The sequence below is a fragment of the Oryctolagus cuniculus genome, chromosome 4 (genome assembly GCF_051225735.1).
Source record: "Oryctolagus cuniculus isolate XC-2025 breed Fujian yellow rabbit chromosome 4, ASM5122573v1, whole genome shotgun sequence".
NCBI classification, from domain to species: domain Eukaryota; kingdom Metazoa; phylum Chordata; class Mammalia; order Lagomorpha; family Leporidae; genus Oryctolagus; species Oryctolagus cuniculus.
In genome coordinates, this window is record NC_142870.1 from 123,781,836 (window position 1) to 123,797,858 (window position 16,023).

Consider the following 16,023-nt stretch of genomic DNA (forward strand, 5'->3'; position numbering starts at 1 on the left):
ACTGCATGAGACACAAAGGGAAGTAGGACCACACGACTCATGGCTGCCTGAAGCAGAGGACCAGTTCTGGCCATGACACCAAAGCGGATCAGACGCTGAACAGGTAAACACAGAGAACACAGCTGAAGGTCAGACCAATGTGTGCCGGCCAGATCCGAGCCGGGAAGGCTGTGCTGGGACCCGAGCTGGGCTCAGCGCCGGGGCGGGCCGGGGGCAGGCAGTGCAGGGGCAGGGCATTCCCTGAAGAGCAGCACCTGTTGCACAGAGCTTGCAGGACTGGGGGAGGTGCTCCTGTCTTTCCCTGGGGAATCGGGCTCGTGGAGCCAGAGGTTGTGCCTGAGAGCCAGTTGTGGGGGTGACCACTCTTCCCAGTGGGCCTCCGATGTCAGACAGGAGCTCTGTGCCCGGCCAGACTCCGTCTTCTTTGGGATGAACATGGTGAGTCCCTGGTTGGTGATTGTGGTGGAATGAGAAGGCCATGCCAAGATGGCCACTGGCAAGTGAGCGTCAGTTACTCAGGAATGGCTTCAGAACCCACCGGGCAAGGGATCCTGCCTGTCAACAGGCAGTGATTGGTTAGGGCATAAACCGCCCCTTGACTGGATTGGCTGACTCGGCTATATCAGCTGCTGCACCAATTGAAATAAACGAGTCTGCCGGCTGCTCACATCTAGCCTGCTTTCACCCGACTCCCGGGGTCTGTGTGGTGACTCCGCGCCTCTTTCCCCCACCACGCTCCTCCTCTCAGAACAAATCCACCACAATAGGCAGTAGCCAGCTCTTGGTGTCCAGGCACCATGAAGGGCAAAGGCAGCATCTTGGTGGTCGGCAAACGCCCGAAGGGGCCGTGCCTAGCACGGGGGACAGGCTGGGAGACAGCACTGGAAGATGAGGAAGGAATGGAAATAATCTGTAATATCTAAAGAATATTCGTGCATCCACCCTTGACCCCTTCTTCAAGCCAGGGCATGGGAGCTTTGGGCTTCTCCCTTCCGCCTTGGGCTCTGGAGTGGAGGAGGGGCCTCCAGGCCGGCAGAAGGCAACACGTGGGCCCTGGCTCTGAATTTCAGTCAGGACTCCTTCCAGCCCGTCGCTTCCTGGCTGCTTTTAATCAGGCCGAGCCCAGCTTTCCAGGTGAAAAAGAAGGGGGCAGCGAGAGAGGCTGACACTCAGCTCCAGCAGGATTCCTTCCATTGTCTACTCACACCAGCTTCCGGCGTGGTGCACACCTTCCGGCTTCTATTTAGAATCTCTCATTCACACCCCATCGCAGCCTGGGTCCCCCATTTTCCAGGGAATTCTGCATAATGGGGCGTGGTGGGGTGGGAGGCAGGATCCCCACATGGGCCCAGGGCTTAGCCGTGGTCAGCTCTGGCCAGAGAACATGGCATGGGAAACATGTGGGTTCGGTTGGCTGTGCCCCCATCTACCCCTGGGAACCACTTCTCCCACGCGTGGAAGCGGCTAGGCAAGCTGTGTGCCACTCCCTGGCCAAAGGGAGGCCACGTGGACGAACCGCGTGCCGTCAGCCAGGCTCTCCTTCCCTGTGATTGGAAATGTATCCAGTCGTTAAAAGAGGGAAATCGACTGGAGCTCGTTCGCTCTTCACCGCAGCGTAACCAGGCGACGGGGCAGGGGGCCCTTTGTCTTCGACCCCTGATTCCGTGCTGCTTCCCAGCTCTGAGGTCACCCAGCTGCTGCCGCACCCTATCCTGGCTACCGAGCCTGGTTTCCAGTGAGCCACTGAAAGGCCGGCTGTTTTTCCAGTGAATTCCCTGCTGGCTTAGATTAGGCTAGGTGAGTTTCTCCGCTGGAGGAGCTCTGAGCCCCTCCCTGAACTGGTGTTTCTGAGTCCCTTGGGTCACAGCTAGGGTTCTGAACCATGTCCCAGGGTCGCGCTGAAAGTAAACAAACTCTTTCCTTTTACCTGAACCCTGCTGCGATCATTTCCTGGAGTCTGTTTCTTTCGTTGCCAAGTCCGTGCCAGTTTATTGTGGTTTACACCCTGGCTTTTGGGTCCCTTCCACACTCTCTGGCTCGTTAGGTCCCGGCTGACTCTCTCCTCCCCAGGCCTGGGATCTGGCTGTCTTCCCTCATGGTCTGTGACTTGAGGCCAAAGAGGCAGAGGACACATGCTGGGGACGTGCAAACCAGAACAGATTTCTGCTGGCCAAGTTGGAAAAACTACAGTCAAGAGCTTCTAGAATGTTCTCCATTTTTGAACTAGTTTAGGAGCTTATCCTAAGAAAACAATTGGAGGAACACAAAGGTGCTAAGTATATTCATTTTGTAGCAGCAAAAACTGAAAAGGATTTTCCAACGCAGGGACATCCTTACATAAATAATGGTACACACGTGTGATGATGCGTGAGACGTCCCTTCAAAATCATGTTTTGTTTTGTTTTTTTTTTTTTTTACTTGGACAGTGAGAGAGAGAGAGAGAGAGAGACAGATAGAAAGGTCTTCTTCTGTTGGTTCACCCTCCAAATGGCCACTACGGCCGGCGCACTGTGCTGATCTGAAGCCAGGAGCCAGGTGCTTCTCCTGGTCTCCCATGCGGGTGCAGGGCCCATGCACCTGGGCCATCCTCCACTGCCTTCCCGGGCCGCAGCAGAGAGCTGGACTGGAAGAGGAGCAACCAGGACCAGAACCCGGCGCCCATATGGGATGCCGGAGCTGCAGGTGGAGGATTAGCCAAGTGAGCCGCAGCACTGCCCCAAAATCATGGTTTAATAGAGTATTTAAGGCTGTGAGGGAAACTCCCACAGTGTGTTTTGTAACATGTGGAAACAAACCAGTCAGGACATAGAAGTGTACATGCAGAGGGACTTCAATTTGTTTTTTTCAGCTTGGGAATGGCGGCACCAACATACTTGCCGTGCTGTGACCATGGGAGGTGGTAGCAGCCCGTGGACTCTGAGGGCAGGAACTTCCCCTGCCAGCTCCTGTCCAGGCACAGAGCTTGTCTACTGAAATAATAAATGAGCTTCTTTAGATTGTTCCAAAGCCGTGTTTTCTTTTTTAAAAAGTATTTTATTAATATAAAGCGAACAGATTTGATGTATTTCGGAAATGTAATTCTATAAACTCAAGGATACGTCCCTCCCTCCCTACTGCGCCTTCCTACCTTCCGTCCTTTTTTTCTTCTAATTTTTTGCAATAGCATATTTTCTTTTTTTTTTTAAGATTTATTTTATTTATTTTAAAGGCAGAGTTACACATAGAGGCAGAGAGAGAAAGAGAGAGAGAGGTCTTCCATTTGCTGGTTCACTCCCCAGATGGCTGCAATGGTCAGAGCTGTACCGATCTGAAGCCAGAAGCCAGGAACTTCTTCAGGGTCTCCGGAAGAAGTGCAGGGGCCCAAGTACTTGGGCCATCTTCTACTGCTTTCCCAGGCCATAGCAGAGAGCTGGATCGAAAGAGGAGCAGCCAGGATGGGAACCAGCACCCATATGGGATTCCGGCACTGCCGAACAGGGATTTAACCTGCTGTGCCACAGCACCAGCCCAAATAACATACTTTCAGTTTAACTTATAATCACAGGCATAATAATCCACTAAATATAGTGTTCACAAGTAAAAAGCAGAAAGACCACTGTTCCACAGTAATATAAATTGTGTTTTCTTTTAAATAATGCATGTGACTCTCATATAGAATAAGAAAAAGTTATCTTTGGTAATAAAGCTTTAGTGTATGCTTATTGAAAAGCTATTCATGCTTCAAGATCATTGTGGCACTTTTATTTATTTAAAATTTTTATTTGTCTTTATTTTTCAAAGATTTATTTATTTGAAAACCGAGAGACAGAGAAAGAGAGAGAGAGAGAGAGATCTCCCATCTGTTGGTTCATACCCCAAATAGCTGCAATGGCCTGGGCTGGACCACAACAAAGCCAAAAGTCAGGAACTCCATCTAGGTCTCCCATGTGGGTGGCAGAGGTCCAAATAGGCCATCCTGCTGCTTTCCCGTGTGCATAAGCAGTGAGCTGGATCGGGAGTAGAGCAGCTGGAACTTGCACTGGTGCTCATATGGGATGCTGGCATCTCAGGTAATAGCTTAACGTGCTGTACCACAATGCTGGCCCCTAAAAATTTTTTTTTTAATTTCATTTTATTTGAGAGAGAGAGAGGAAAGAGAGAAAGAGATCTGGATTCCTCACCAAATGCCTGCTTCAGGTAGCATTGGGCCAGGCTGAAGCAAGAAGCCAGGAATTCCATCATCTGATTCTCCCATGTGGGTGGCAGGGACCCAGTTACTTGAACTATCATTTGTTGTCTTGCAGGGCGTGCGTTAGCAGGAAGCGGGAATTGGGGAGTGGAGCCGGACTTGAACCTAGATGTTCTGATCCGGGCTGCTGGTCTCAAGCAGCTGCTTAACTGCCCAGCAAACAGCCGAGTGCTGATGCTGGCCCCCGCTGTTCCTGTCTCTCCCCAACCCCTGCCCTGTTGTTTGAGACCCTCCCAGCTGGAGTCCTGGACAGCATGGAGCAGAGACAAGCTATGCACCCTGCACCCCATCTGCATTCCCTGCCCACAGACTCCTTCCGCATTATAAAACGGTGCTTGCCTTACACCACTAAGTTTGGGCTGCTTTGCTAGGCAGCAGTAGATGCCAACACAGTCCTTCTCAAACTTCTCTCTCTTTTGCAAAAACCTTCACTGATTTTCTGCCCTTCCCAAGCCTGTATCCAAGTTAGCCATTCTTGTCTCCCAAGTCCCTCTTTCTACCTTGATCGGAGCAGTGATTCGCCTTGTCTTTGATGCCACGCGTCTCGAAGTCATTGTGTTCTCTGAGCACCTAGCACGGCTCCAACATGCCGAATCCACTTTGCTCCTGTGGCTCCTGTATGGTGCACAGGAGGGGCGGCAACCGGCAGAGACGCCAAGGCCAGTGTGCGGCTGTGTCAGGCTCTCCTGGAATCCTGGCTGTAGCGGAGATGCCTGCTGCAACCGGATACCACAGTGGGCTGGCTGTAGCCCTGTGCCGTGTGAAGGCTTCCCTGGCTAGGGCTGCCATAGCGGCTTCAACAGCAGATGTTGCCAGAGAGGCTCCAGCAGCCCACGTTTATTTTCTCGAAGTCCTGGGTCAGCAGGTTGAGAGGCTCCTGAGACCGCTCTCCTTGGCCTGCAGGTGGCCATCTTCTCACTGAGACTGTGTAGGGCTTTTTCTCAGCGCTTGCGCCTGTCTGGCGCTTTTTTTTTTTTTTTTTTTTTTTTTTATAAAAACACCAGCCCTATTGAATTAGGGTCCTACGACCCAAATGTAACTTCACCCTTCCAAGGCCTCATCTTTAAATACAGTCCTGGGGCCGGCGCTGTGGCGCAACAGGTTAACACCCTGGCCTGAAGCGCCAGCATCCCATATGGCAACAGTTTGAGATCTGGCTGCTCTTCTTCTGATCCAGCTCTCTGCTATGGCCTGGGAAAGCAGTGGAAGATGGCCCAACTCCTTGGGCTCCTGCACCCGCGTGGGAGACCCGGAAGAAGCTCTTGGCTCCTGGCTTTGGATCAGCACAGCTCCGATCGTTGCGGCCAATTGGGGAGTGAACCAGCAGATGGAAAACCTCTCTCTGTCTCTCTCTTTTTCTCTCTCTGCCTCTCCTCCCCCTCTGTGTAACTCTGACTTTCAAATAAATAAATAAATCTTTTAAAAAAATAAATACAGTACTCTTGGGGGTTAGGGCTTCGCCACATGCATTTTGGGGGACACAATTCAGTCCAGAACACCCAGGGACACAGGGAGTCCTCACTCACTGCCTGTCTTCCTTGTGGAATGGTGAACACAATGATCCCAGTTCTATCCAGAACCACTGCCCTGGCCATGAGTTCCAGAATATTGCTGTTCTTGCTCTCATTCATATCCCTTTAAATCATGATCTGCTTAAGAGACAGAACTTGTGACAACGTGCCCCTCTCCATAGCCTACGACAAAAATCTGATTGTGTGTTGGTTTCATTTGTGTGATGTTTGGTGCCTTGGAAAACCTCAAATCTGGGGCCGGTTTTGTGGTGCAGTGGGTTAGGTTGCTGCCTGCGGTGCTGCTGGCATATTGCAGAGGCACCGATTTGAGTCCTGGCTGCTCCACTTCCGATCCAGCTCCCTGCTGAACGCACCTAGGGAAGCAGCAGAGGATGGCCCAAGTGCTTGGGTCCCTACACCCAGGTCGGGGAGATTCCAAGCTCCTAGCTTTGGCCTGGCATAGCCCAGGTCATCTGGGGAGTGAACCAGCAGATGGAAGATCTCCTCCCTCACTCCACCCCAACACTGCCCATAACTCTGTCTTTCAAATAAATAAATAAATCCTTCAAAACAAGAACAAGAAAGTCTCAAATTATTGGCAGCCCAGAAAACAGTGCTGATTACAGAGATGCACAGCCCATCACTGGGGTGAGAGAGGGCACCCCTCAGTCACGTGCCATCACGTGCCGGGGTTGATGACATGCCATCGCTGGAGCACCTTGGGAAAGGAGCTGCTACAGTCATCCCAGGATGATTTAAGGACAGGCAGGAAAGCCAGGAGCCAGGCGGCCAACCGGATACTCTTTAAGTTTCCTTCTCAAATTAGTCTCTACCAATTTCCCTGTTGGTCAGCCTGCTTTAATTGTCTTAAAGAAAAAAAAAATGGAGTTGGTGGATAGGGGGAGCACAGGAAGCGAAAAGAAGTGAGAGAATAATCTACCAGTTTGGGAGGGCTTTATGCCCAGGTCTGTGAGCTACAGTTACTGAATAAGGCCCGGCGCAAATGCTCAAGGTCACATGTTTGCCCTTTGCAATTCAAACTGTGGTGCACCTATCTTGCCATGTTCGCCCCTTGTTTTCAGCTGGCTTTTGTCACTCTGTCTCCCTGTCAAGGCAGCCCTCTCCCCAGGCCTCCGCCTTTACTCTCGCCACTTAAGGAATGAGAGGGCATTTCTTGTCCTGAGTCACGGCATCGCTAATGCACGCTCTGCCGTACGTCTACACAATCACCACCCTGCCGCTGGGCAGGGTTCTAATATTTTAGAAGTTTTTTAGGTGCGAATCATCGCTGAGCTACATTTTCTGTGCCGGGTGAAACTGCTGAGAGTTTAGTTTGATCTGGAAGGAGGTTTCCCCTGAGCTCAACAGCGCAAAGCTCTCAAGATTTTTATCTTTCTTGGCTTTGGCTCAAGGTAGGAAGAGATTCAATTTGCTAAGGGTCCTTGCTTTTGACACAAAGACAAATACCTGCTCCTTGTGGACCCTTCACAAAGCAGGCCTTCATTTTATCAAAGCTCTCGGGCTCACCGATTCTCCAGATAGAGAGAATGACAGCAAGTCGGCTTTCTTCATTACTTTTGGCGTGTTCCCTCTCGGCAGCTTCACTTCTGAGGGGAGGTATAATTGCTATCTTCATGAGTCAGATCCGTGGCCCAGCACCTGCGAGAAAATGAACAAATACTTCCCTCGCGCCACGTCACCGAGGGAGGCTCACGCTTTCATGCACTTGCTGCTGCTCACTTGTCTGCCACTGCGGGCGCCCCGGCGGCTGTAAGAGCCACAGTGGTGGCGAAGGATGACGACTGGAGACTTTCCCAATGTCCATGCATAAGGAGAGCAACGTGAGCTTGATAAACTTGGCTTTTCATATTTGCTGACTGGCTCACAGCTGAATAAAGGACAGTCCGTGTCTCCCAGACTTGGCGACACAGAGGGTTCAAAAGTTGTTTTCTTGAAACGTACCCAGGTGTTTACAGGGACAGGTGTATGGAATTCTGTCACGGCCAACCACGGAGGGAGACACTTGAAGGTGTTGTTGACGGAAAGCTCCAAGTAAAACTGTAAGTAAAGCCGGTGTCATGACATGATAACTGTCCAACACGGGAAGGGGCAGGGTGTGATTGAAAAAAAATCTTCACCTAGTCCATTTCTTGCCTAACCACTGTATCAGGAGGCAAAGGTCACAATACTATTGTTCTGCAAATGACAAATGTGGTGTTTGATCCCAGTGCTAGGCAACGGGAGCGTTAGAGCCCAGGTGCTTGCTACTCCGTCCGACTTCTGCGGTGACTTCAGAAGGGTTTCTGTAGCAGAGACTTTGACTTTGAATGAGAAATACATGCAGCGCAGTCACAGGCCAGGGGTCAGAGGGAGAGGTCCACTGACACACTCAGCCCCATCTCACAGCAATGGCCAGGTTTCTGTCAGGTGCACCCAAGGTGAGGCGCCAACTGAGGAGGCAGTGCAAGCCCCTGGCCGAGGGCCGCAGTAAATCAAATGTCACTTGAGATTCACAGTGAAAAACTCACTTGAGAATCTGCCACTAGGGCCTGGCCCTCCCCCGGCTTTTCATATGAACTTATGTCACCAGTATCTGGAAAAGCGAAAGAAGTGAATTTTAATGACAGTATCCAGTTGGGAAAGGGGCAAATGCAAAGCTCATCTGGAAAAATGCAGTTTCAACCGAGGTGCCAAAGAATTCCTACAGGAGCACAAGCTCACATTAAGATACAAATACAGGGCTGGCCGATGCGGTGGCGCAGTGGGTTAACGCCCTGGCACCAGCATCCTAAATGGGCACCGTTTCGAGATCTGACTGATACACTTCCCATCCAGCTCTCTGCTATGGGCTGGGAAAGCAGTAGAAGATGGCCCAAGTCCTTGGGCCCCTGCACCCGTGTGGGAGACCGGGAAGAAGCTCCTGGCTTCGGAGGGGCGCAGCTCCAGCTGTTGCGGCCAATTGGGGAGTGAACCATCGGAAGAGGAAGACCCCCCTCCGCCCTCTCCGCCTCCCCCCCTTCCTGTCTCCCCGTCTCTCTTTTCTTCTCTCTGTGTAACTCTGGCTTTCAAATAAAAAAAAAAAAGATACAAATATGCATACGTGCCCTTCCGCACAGGCACACGAAAATAAAGCACTTTGAGTGAGAACCAGCGGAAACAAAGGGCAGCCAAATTTGATCTGTAAATAGGATCAGACATAGAATTCAAAATAAGCAAGCTCAATATGTCTAAATAAAGTTTGAGAGCAAGGAATATGAGATAGTTTTTTAAAAATTTATTTTATTTGAAGTGGGTTGAGAGAGAGGACACTGTTAGCCATTGGCTCATTCCCCAAGTACCTGCAGAGGCCTGGGGACTGAAGCTGGGAGCTGCTTACTCGGTCTAGGTCTTCAATGTGGGTGGCAGGGACCCAACTACTTGAGCCACGCCCTCTGCCTCCCAGGGTCTGCATGAGGGGGAAGCTGGAATCAGCAGCCAGAGCTGGGACTGAATTTTTTTTTTTTTTTTTAATCTTTTGATAGGCAGAATGGACAGTGAGAGAGAGACAGAGAGAAAAGTCTTCCTTTGCCGTTGGTTCACCCTCCAATGGCCGCCGCGGACGGCGTGCTGCGACCGGCGCACCGTGCTGCTCCGATGGCAGGAGCCAGGTGCTTCCCCTGGTCTCCCATGGGGTGCAGGGCCCAAGGACTTGGGCCATCCTCCACTGCACTCCCTGGCCACAGCAGAGAGCTGGCCTGGAAGAGGGGCAACCGGGACAGAATCTGGCGCCCCGACCGGGACTAGAACCCGGTGTGCAGGCGCCGAAAGGCAGAGGATTAGCCTAGTGAGCCGCGGCGCCGGCCGGGACTGAATCTAAACTGCTAATGCCCACCCCCACTTTTTTTAATCAAAGTAGACTGGAAAAAAATTGAATAAAATTCTTAAAAGGAAAAATGTGTTAGGCAGAAAGATTATGAGACCAGATGCAAGAAGAAACAAGAAGCAAAGAAAGAGATACATATGTTGGGTATATCTAAATAAACATGGGCTCCAGGTAACAACAACAATAAAAATGTCTAATTTGTGAGGTTAAGAAAACAAGACAGAATTCAAATACTGGTGAAAACATCAAGAGGAAGAAGGTGAAACATTGCAGGTAATGTATTCTGTGTCCTGCATGGTTGTGGAGCACCAAGAGAAGAACTTTAAGGAAATAAGTTCCAGTGTGTAGGGTCACTCCTGAGAATGGAGTTAACCGCTACCAAAGGAGCAGAGTGGGGACTCAGCCACAGAAGGAAACAGAACAAAAACCTTATTTGGAAGATGGCAGGCGAGGGGACAAAAAGCTAGGGGAATGGGAAGCACATAAGGAAAAGGCAGACATAAATGAAATGAAGAACAACCAGGGTAGTATAAGATCCTCCGCACCATAACAAAGCAGCGCAAGTGTATGCACAGGCTAAATTCACAGGTGCTAATTTCATCCTGCCGCTGCAAATGAACAATTAGCCTGGATGACCTTTGAGAATGAACGGCCTTATTCCTCAAAGAAGCTTTTAAACCTTTGAAGACCGATGACTCAAACATGGATACTGACCGGCAATTTTCAAGAACATGCTGACAGTTCCTAATTTTAGACTGGGCTCCTATTCTTTCAATTTTGGACCTCTGTCTTCATCTGGAGAGAGAATATTGTTTGTGAATTCTCTTGCTTCTTTGCATCTGTATTTTTTTTTTAAGATTTATTTATTTATTTGAAAGCAGAGTTATGGAGACGGAGAGGCAGATGTAGACAGAGAGACAGAGGTCTTCCATCCACTGGTTCACTCCCCAGATCGCCATAACATCCGGGACTGGCCAAATCCAGAACGAGGAGCTTCCTCCAGGTCTCCCACATGGGTGCAGGGGCCCAAGCACTTGGGTCATCTTCAGCTGCTTTCCCAGGCCATTAGCAGGGAGCTGAATCGAAAGAGGAGCAGTTGGGACTCCAACGAGTGCCCACATAGGATGCTGGTGCCACGGGCAGCAGCTTCACCCACTACATCGCAGTGCCAACCCCTGCACCTGCGTTAATCCTCTTTTTCCTTTATATTTCCGAGCATCCCCCACCCCTTAAGGCTCCAGTTTCCTAGAAATGTGCGAGTTCAGGACTTGAAGCTGATCTAGAAAGTGGGCTCTGCCTAGACAGCAGTAGCAGCCCTGTAACAGGCGTCTGCCGGAAAGCACCAGGGCTTCTGCCCGGCTCCTCCTGAGGTGGGCTTTCCCTACTTCTTCCTCTGCGGTTCTGTACTGCTTTCCCACGGTTTCCAAGCTGCCTTGGTTGGTCGTTCTTTGTATCTTTCTTGAAGGACCATCCTCAAATGCAGCTAGATCTCAAGTTAACAGCCAGGCCAGGGTGGGTGGGGTGTCACATTCCTCCTCTGAGCACAGACCCCAGTCCCCCCCTCAGTTCACAGTGCCGTTTGCCTCATCTGGGCTTTGCCACTCACTAGCTGTGGGACTTGCCATGAGTTGCTTAACCTTTCTGTGTTTCCCTCGTCTCAGCTATAAAAGGAAGCTAATAACCACCGCCACCTCCAGGATTCTTGGGAGGCCTTAGTGAAATGCTTAGGGGAGAGCCGGGCGCTCCGGGCGGTGCTGGTCAATACCACTGTCACAGCCATCCGTATGTCACTGGCCTTCCTGCACGCCTGCCCTGCTGCCGCCGCGTGCAACGGGAGCTCCTGCTCTCTAGTGCACGCCACGCCTGCCCCCACGCTGCTCTGGCTCCTGTGCTGGGCCCACCCTGCACTTGAGAGACGCCCCGCAGCCCCACCTCCTGCACCGCAGGCACAGGTTTCCTCCCCAGCCTTGAAGCCCTTAGAAGGGCCTCCGTGTAGTGGCCGTGGGTGCCTCCAGGACCTTTGTGCTGTGAGGGGTTGGCCCTTTTCTTTCTCCTCCCAGGGCTTTTTATTTTTGTAGGGTACCTTTTTCTATTTTTATCTACTTGAAAGGCAGAGAGAGACACACAGAGACAATCTTCCATCCTGATTCATTCTCCAAATCAACCGCCAGGGTTGGTCTGGGTCAAGCTGAACCCAGGAACCCAGAACTCCATCTGGGTCTCCCACATGGGTGCAGGTAGAGGAGCTGGGACCCAAACCAACGCTGTGATATGGGTGGTGGGTGGGCAGCAGCTGAACCCACTTTGCCACCACTCCTGCCCCTAGGAGGCTTCCCTGAGACCTGTTAGCCAGCAGCCATGTTGTCTTGCACAGGCAATCTCCATCCCAGAAACACAACGTGGGGGATCAGGCCTGACGCCTGGGAAGACGGCTCCTGGCCCCGCGACAAGGAGCTGGGACTTTTTATTGGTGCCTCTGACAAGGCAGGGCAATCCCTCTGTGACCCGCAGCGCACCCTGAGCCTACTTTGAGTCCCATTTTAACCCACATTTAGATAAGTGAGAAGATATTAGGCTACATTATCCCCTCAGGAGTGCTAAGACTAAATCCAAAAATGGCCGAGGAAAACGGCCGAGATGAGATGCTCACCGCGTTTCCAGGAAAACTCAGAGCCTTTATGCGAGGGCTGGCCTGCGGCGAGCCACAGCATTAAATCTGGGGGACAAGGTTTATATTCAGCTTTACGGCTGGATTTCACTCCTGTGTGAACACACTGTTCTCTCCCCTGAATCTTGAGCTGCTCTTTCATTAATGAGGCCAGAAAAGGCACAAATAATAAAAAGAAACAGTTCTTAAAGGCTTTGCAGTTGCAACGCAGTCAGGGTCCTTCCTTCGATGGGGACATGAGCCCCGGCCCCAGTTGGACCTCCTTCCTGTGCATTGCCAACAGCCCTCTTAGTTCCCAGGAGGTGTGGCCGTGGTTGTAGGAACTCTGGGTATTTAAGGACAGTGACCAATTAAGAGTGTGCCCGTGAGCTGGCGTTAGAAGCATTTAGGCTGTCGGTGACTACATTAAGAACAGCAACACGCAGACACATGTGCTGCTAATACATGTCCGCATCAGAGCAACTTAGAGCATCAGATCACAGAGAGTTTGACAAACATCTTCAAAGGCCTTCCTTGCATAAGCAAAACAATCCTGACAGGTACACGACTGTATCTCAACCATCCACAGTAACATCAGAACAAGAAAAAAAAGATTTTCTTGTCTTCAGATAGGGGCCATGTTTTCCTACCAACGTGCCAAGTCCATGGCACGCACGTCACAAACAAGAACAATCGCCTTCTTGAGTCAATTAGTTGTATAGATGTTAAGAATTTTGATGACAATACTAATTATTTGCCTAGAGTTCCAGCCATGTTAGATGGAAAGAATTTAAGCCCTCCTGATGCCAAACTCATTTTTTTTTGACTACTTCTCTTGTTGCTGCCAGGGACTGGAAATTGGAGAAGTTTCTTCCTGGTGATCAGAATCCATGGATGGATGGGTTTAGTGAGTTGTGGGGTCGCCCTGGTTAACAGCATTAAAAAGGGGGCTGGCACTGTGGTGCAGTAGGTTAATCCTCCATCTGTGGCACGGCATCCCATATGGTCACCGGTTCTAGTCCTGGCTGCTCCTCTTCCAGTCCAGCTCTCTGCTATGGCCTGGGAAAGCAGTGGAAGATGGCCCAAGTGCTTGGGCCCCTGCATTCGTGTAGGAGACCTGGAAGAAGCTCCTGGCTCCTGGCTTTGGATTGGCTCAGCTCTGGCTGTTGCGGCCATGTGGGGAGTGAACCAGCGGATGGAAGGCCCTTCTTGCAGTCTCTCCATTTCACTGTCTGTAACTCTACCTTTCAAATAGATAAATAAAATATTTTTTTAAAGAGAATTAAAAGAAGTTCCATGGTGACGTGATCCCAGGAAACCACAGGAACACCACCGAGGCTGAACTCAGAGTTTTTCTTCTGTGATCTGGGGCTCCAAGCCAGATGAGGCAGGACGTGGCTCACTTGGAACTCCTGGTGGAGGCAGGCTCAGGGATGGGTGCCCAGCCTCCATGCTGGATCTGAGGCCTGGGGCCCAACCCTGAATCCGAGGCTCTACTGTGTGAGGCCCAGAAGCCCTTATGCCTTGGTGCAAACTGGATGCTGGTGGACCTGAGTTGATAACTCAAGAACAGAGGTGGTGGCTGTTGAGTATGTGCACCTTAGTGGGTCTTGAAGGGCTTGAGGATCCCAAGTGTGAGGGCTTCCTGTATTTCCCATATATAAATATTCCTGTTAGAGAATAGAGCTGCAAGTGTGACTATGCCCTGGCTTTGTCCAAGTACGTGTTTGAGGGACAGCCTTAAGAAAGCAAGGCAAGAAGAACATGAGTGAGAAGTGGTGACTGTTGAGAATGTACCCTTCTGCGTTTGCTTTAAATACAAGAGACTCTTTTCAGCTCTTCTTGCTGTTTATCCCCAGCACACATCATAGCTGGAAAGAAAAGAACCTTTAACTAGCCAAAGCATTCCTGTCACCATCAAGCCCTTGAAATGTAATTAGAATGTTTTCAAAAACCATCAAAGTTTTGTACCAATACATCTTTATTTGTTTACCTAGTATGTCAAAGATATACTAGGTAAAAGTTCTATAAGATCTTTCTGCTTAATGCTTAGTAGTCCATGAAGTAGCTGAAATAACTTTACCATTTTTCCTCATCTTAAAATTTTTAATATTTCCTACCTTCTACTTGTAAAAGGTAAATAAGATCCTATGTACAAACCAATTATTTTTTACTGCATCTAGCTTTCCTTTTCATTAAAATGTGTTGGTAGGGTAGATGTTTGGCTCAGCAGTTAAGACATTGCTGGGGACCCCCGTATCCCTTAATAGAGTGCCTGAGTTTGAGGCCCAGCTCCACCCCCGAGTCCAACTTCCTACTAATGTGCACCCTGGGAGGCAGCAGGTGATGGCTCAAGTACTTAGGCCCCTGTCACCCACATGGGGGAGCTGGATTGAAGCCTGGGCTCATGGTTTTGTCCTGGCTCCAGACCACACTGTTTCAGGCATTTGGGGAGTAAGCCAGTAGATGAGAAAGATCACTGACTTTCAAATAAATAAATAAATAAATAATTTTTAGCAAAAGGAATGTATCATCAATAAAATTTAATTTTTATTCTCAGTGATTATCAAATTTTGAAGCATATTTATGTTCTAATAATAACTCAACCCAGGAGAGCTTTATAAAGTTATCCACATGTTTTCGTAGTAACTTAATATGATAGGCTATCAATAAAAGTTTTATAATCATAAAAATTATCTTGATGTAACAATTTTATTTTGTAAGTGCCAATATTCACAATACCCTGGTTATTTTCACAATATCCTTCATAGCTATTTAAAGTATCATGAAATATTTAGATACTAATATAAAAGTGTGCAAGAGGTATACAAGTTTTTAAGATTTATTTGTTTGTTTGAAAGGCAGAGCGATAGACAGAGAGGGAGACAGAGAGAAGAGAGCGAGCGAGCTTCTATCCCTGGTTCATTCCCCAAATAGCTACGATAGCCAGATGTGTGCCAATCTGAAGCCAGGACCCAGGAACCCCAGTCTGGTCTCCCACATGGGTAGCAGGTGCCCAGGAACTTGGGTTATTTTCCGCTGCCATCCTAGGTGCATTAACAGGGAGCTGGATCAGAAGCGGACATGCCCAGACATTGAAAGTGGAAGCTTAGCCTGCCGTGCCACAACCTGCTCTGAGATATATGGTTTTAAAATAAAATTTGCAGGATACATTAGCAAAAACATTGAAAAATAATTCTGGAGGGAATATGTAGATTGAGTCCTTATGCAGTCACTGCTATTAAATAAGGCAGTTGCACAGTTCTTCGTTTCTATACTGGGTTCTGTGTATCCTTGGAAAAATAAAAATATTTCAGTTTTGAGATCCTCTGAGGTTCCTAGCTTAAACCTTAACTATACCATTTTAAAAGTCTGGGAACAGTGAATGGAAACTTGGCTGCTCTGGCTTTTAAGAAATCCTGCTTTAAATCAGAGAAAAGAAGTAGTCACTTGAATTTGGCAGTAACCTTAATTCCCTAGACATTTAAGGTTCTGGATAGAAAATTACCACTGCACAACTCTTCACTTTAAGAAGACAGAAGCTATCTCTTTAGATTAATGTGTTAGACCCCATGCAGTTCACATGGGAGAAAGGTAGATAAATCTGGCAGTGGTGCACAAGGCAAAGCCAGATGCTCAGATTCTCCAGCAAGCAAATATATTTCCAGTGTTGTCTTTTCATACAAATGTCTCATGCAAGTCTCCATTTAAAAATGCCTCAGTGTTCTCAATTATATACCTGCCTAATTTGTTGGGTTTGAATTATTTAACTATG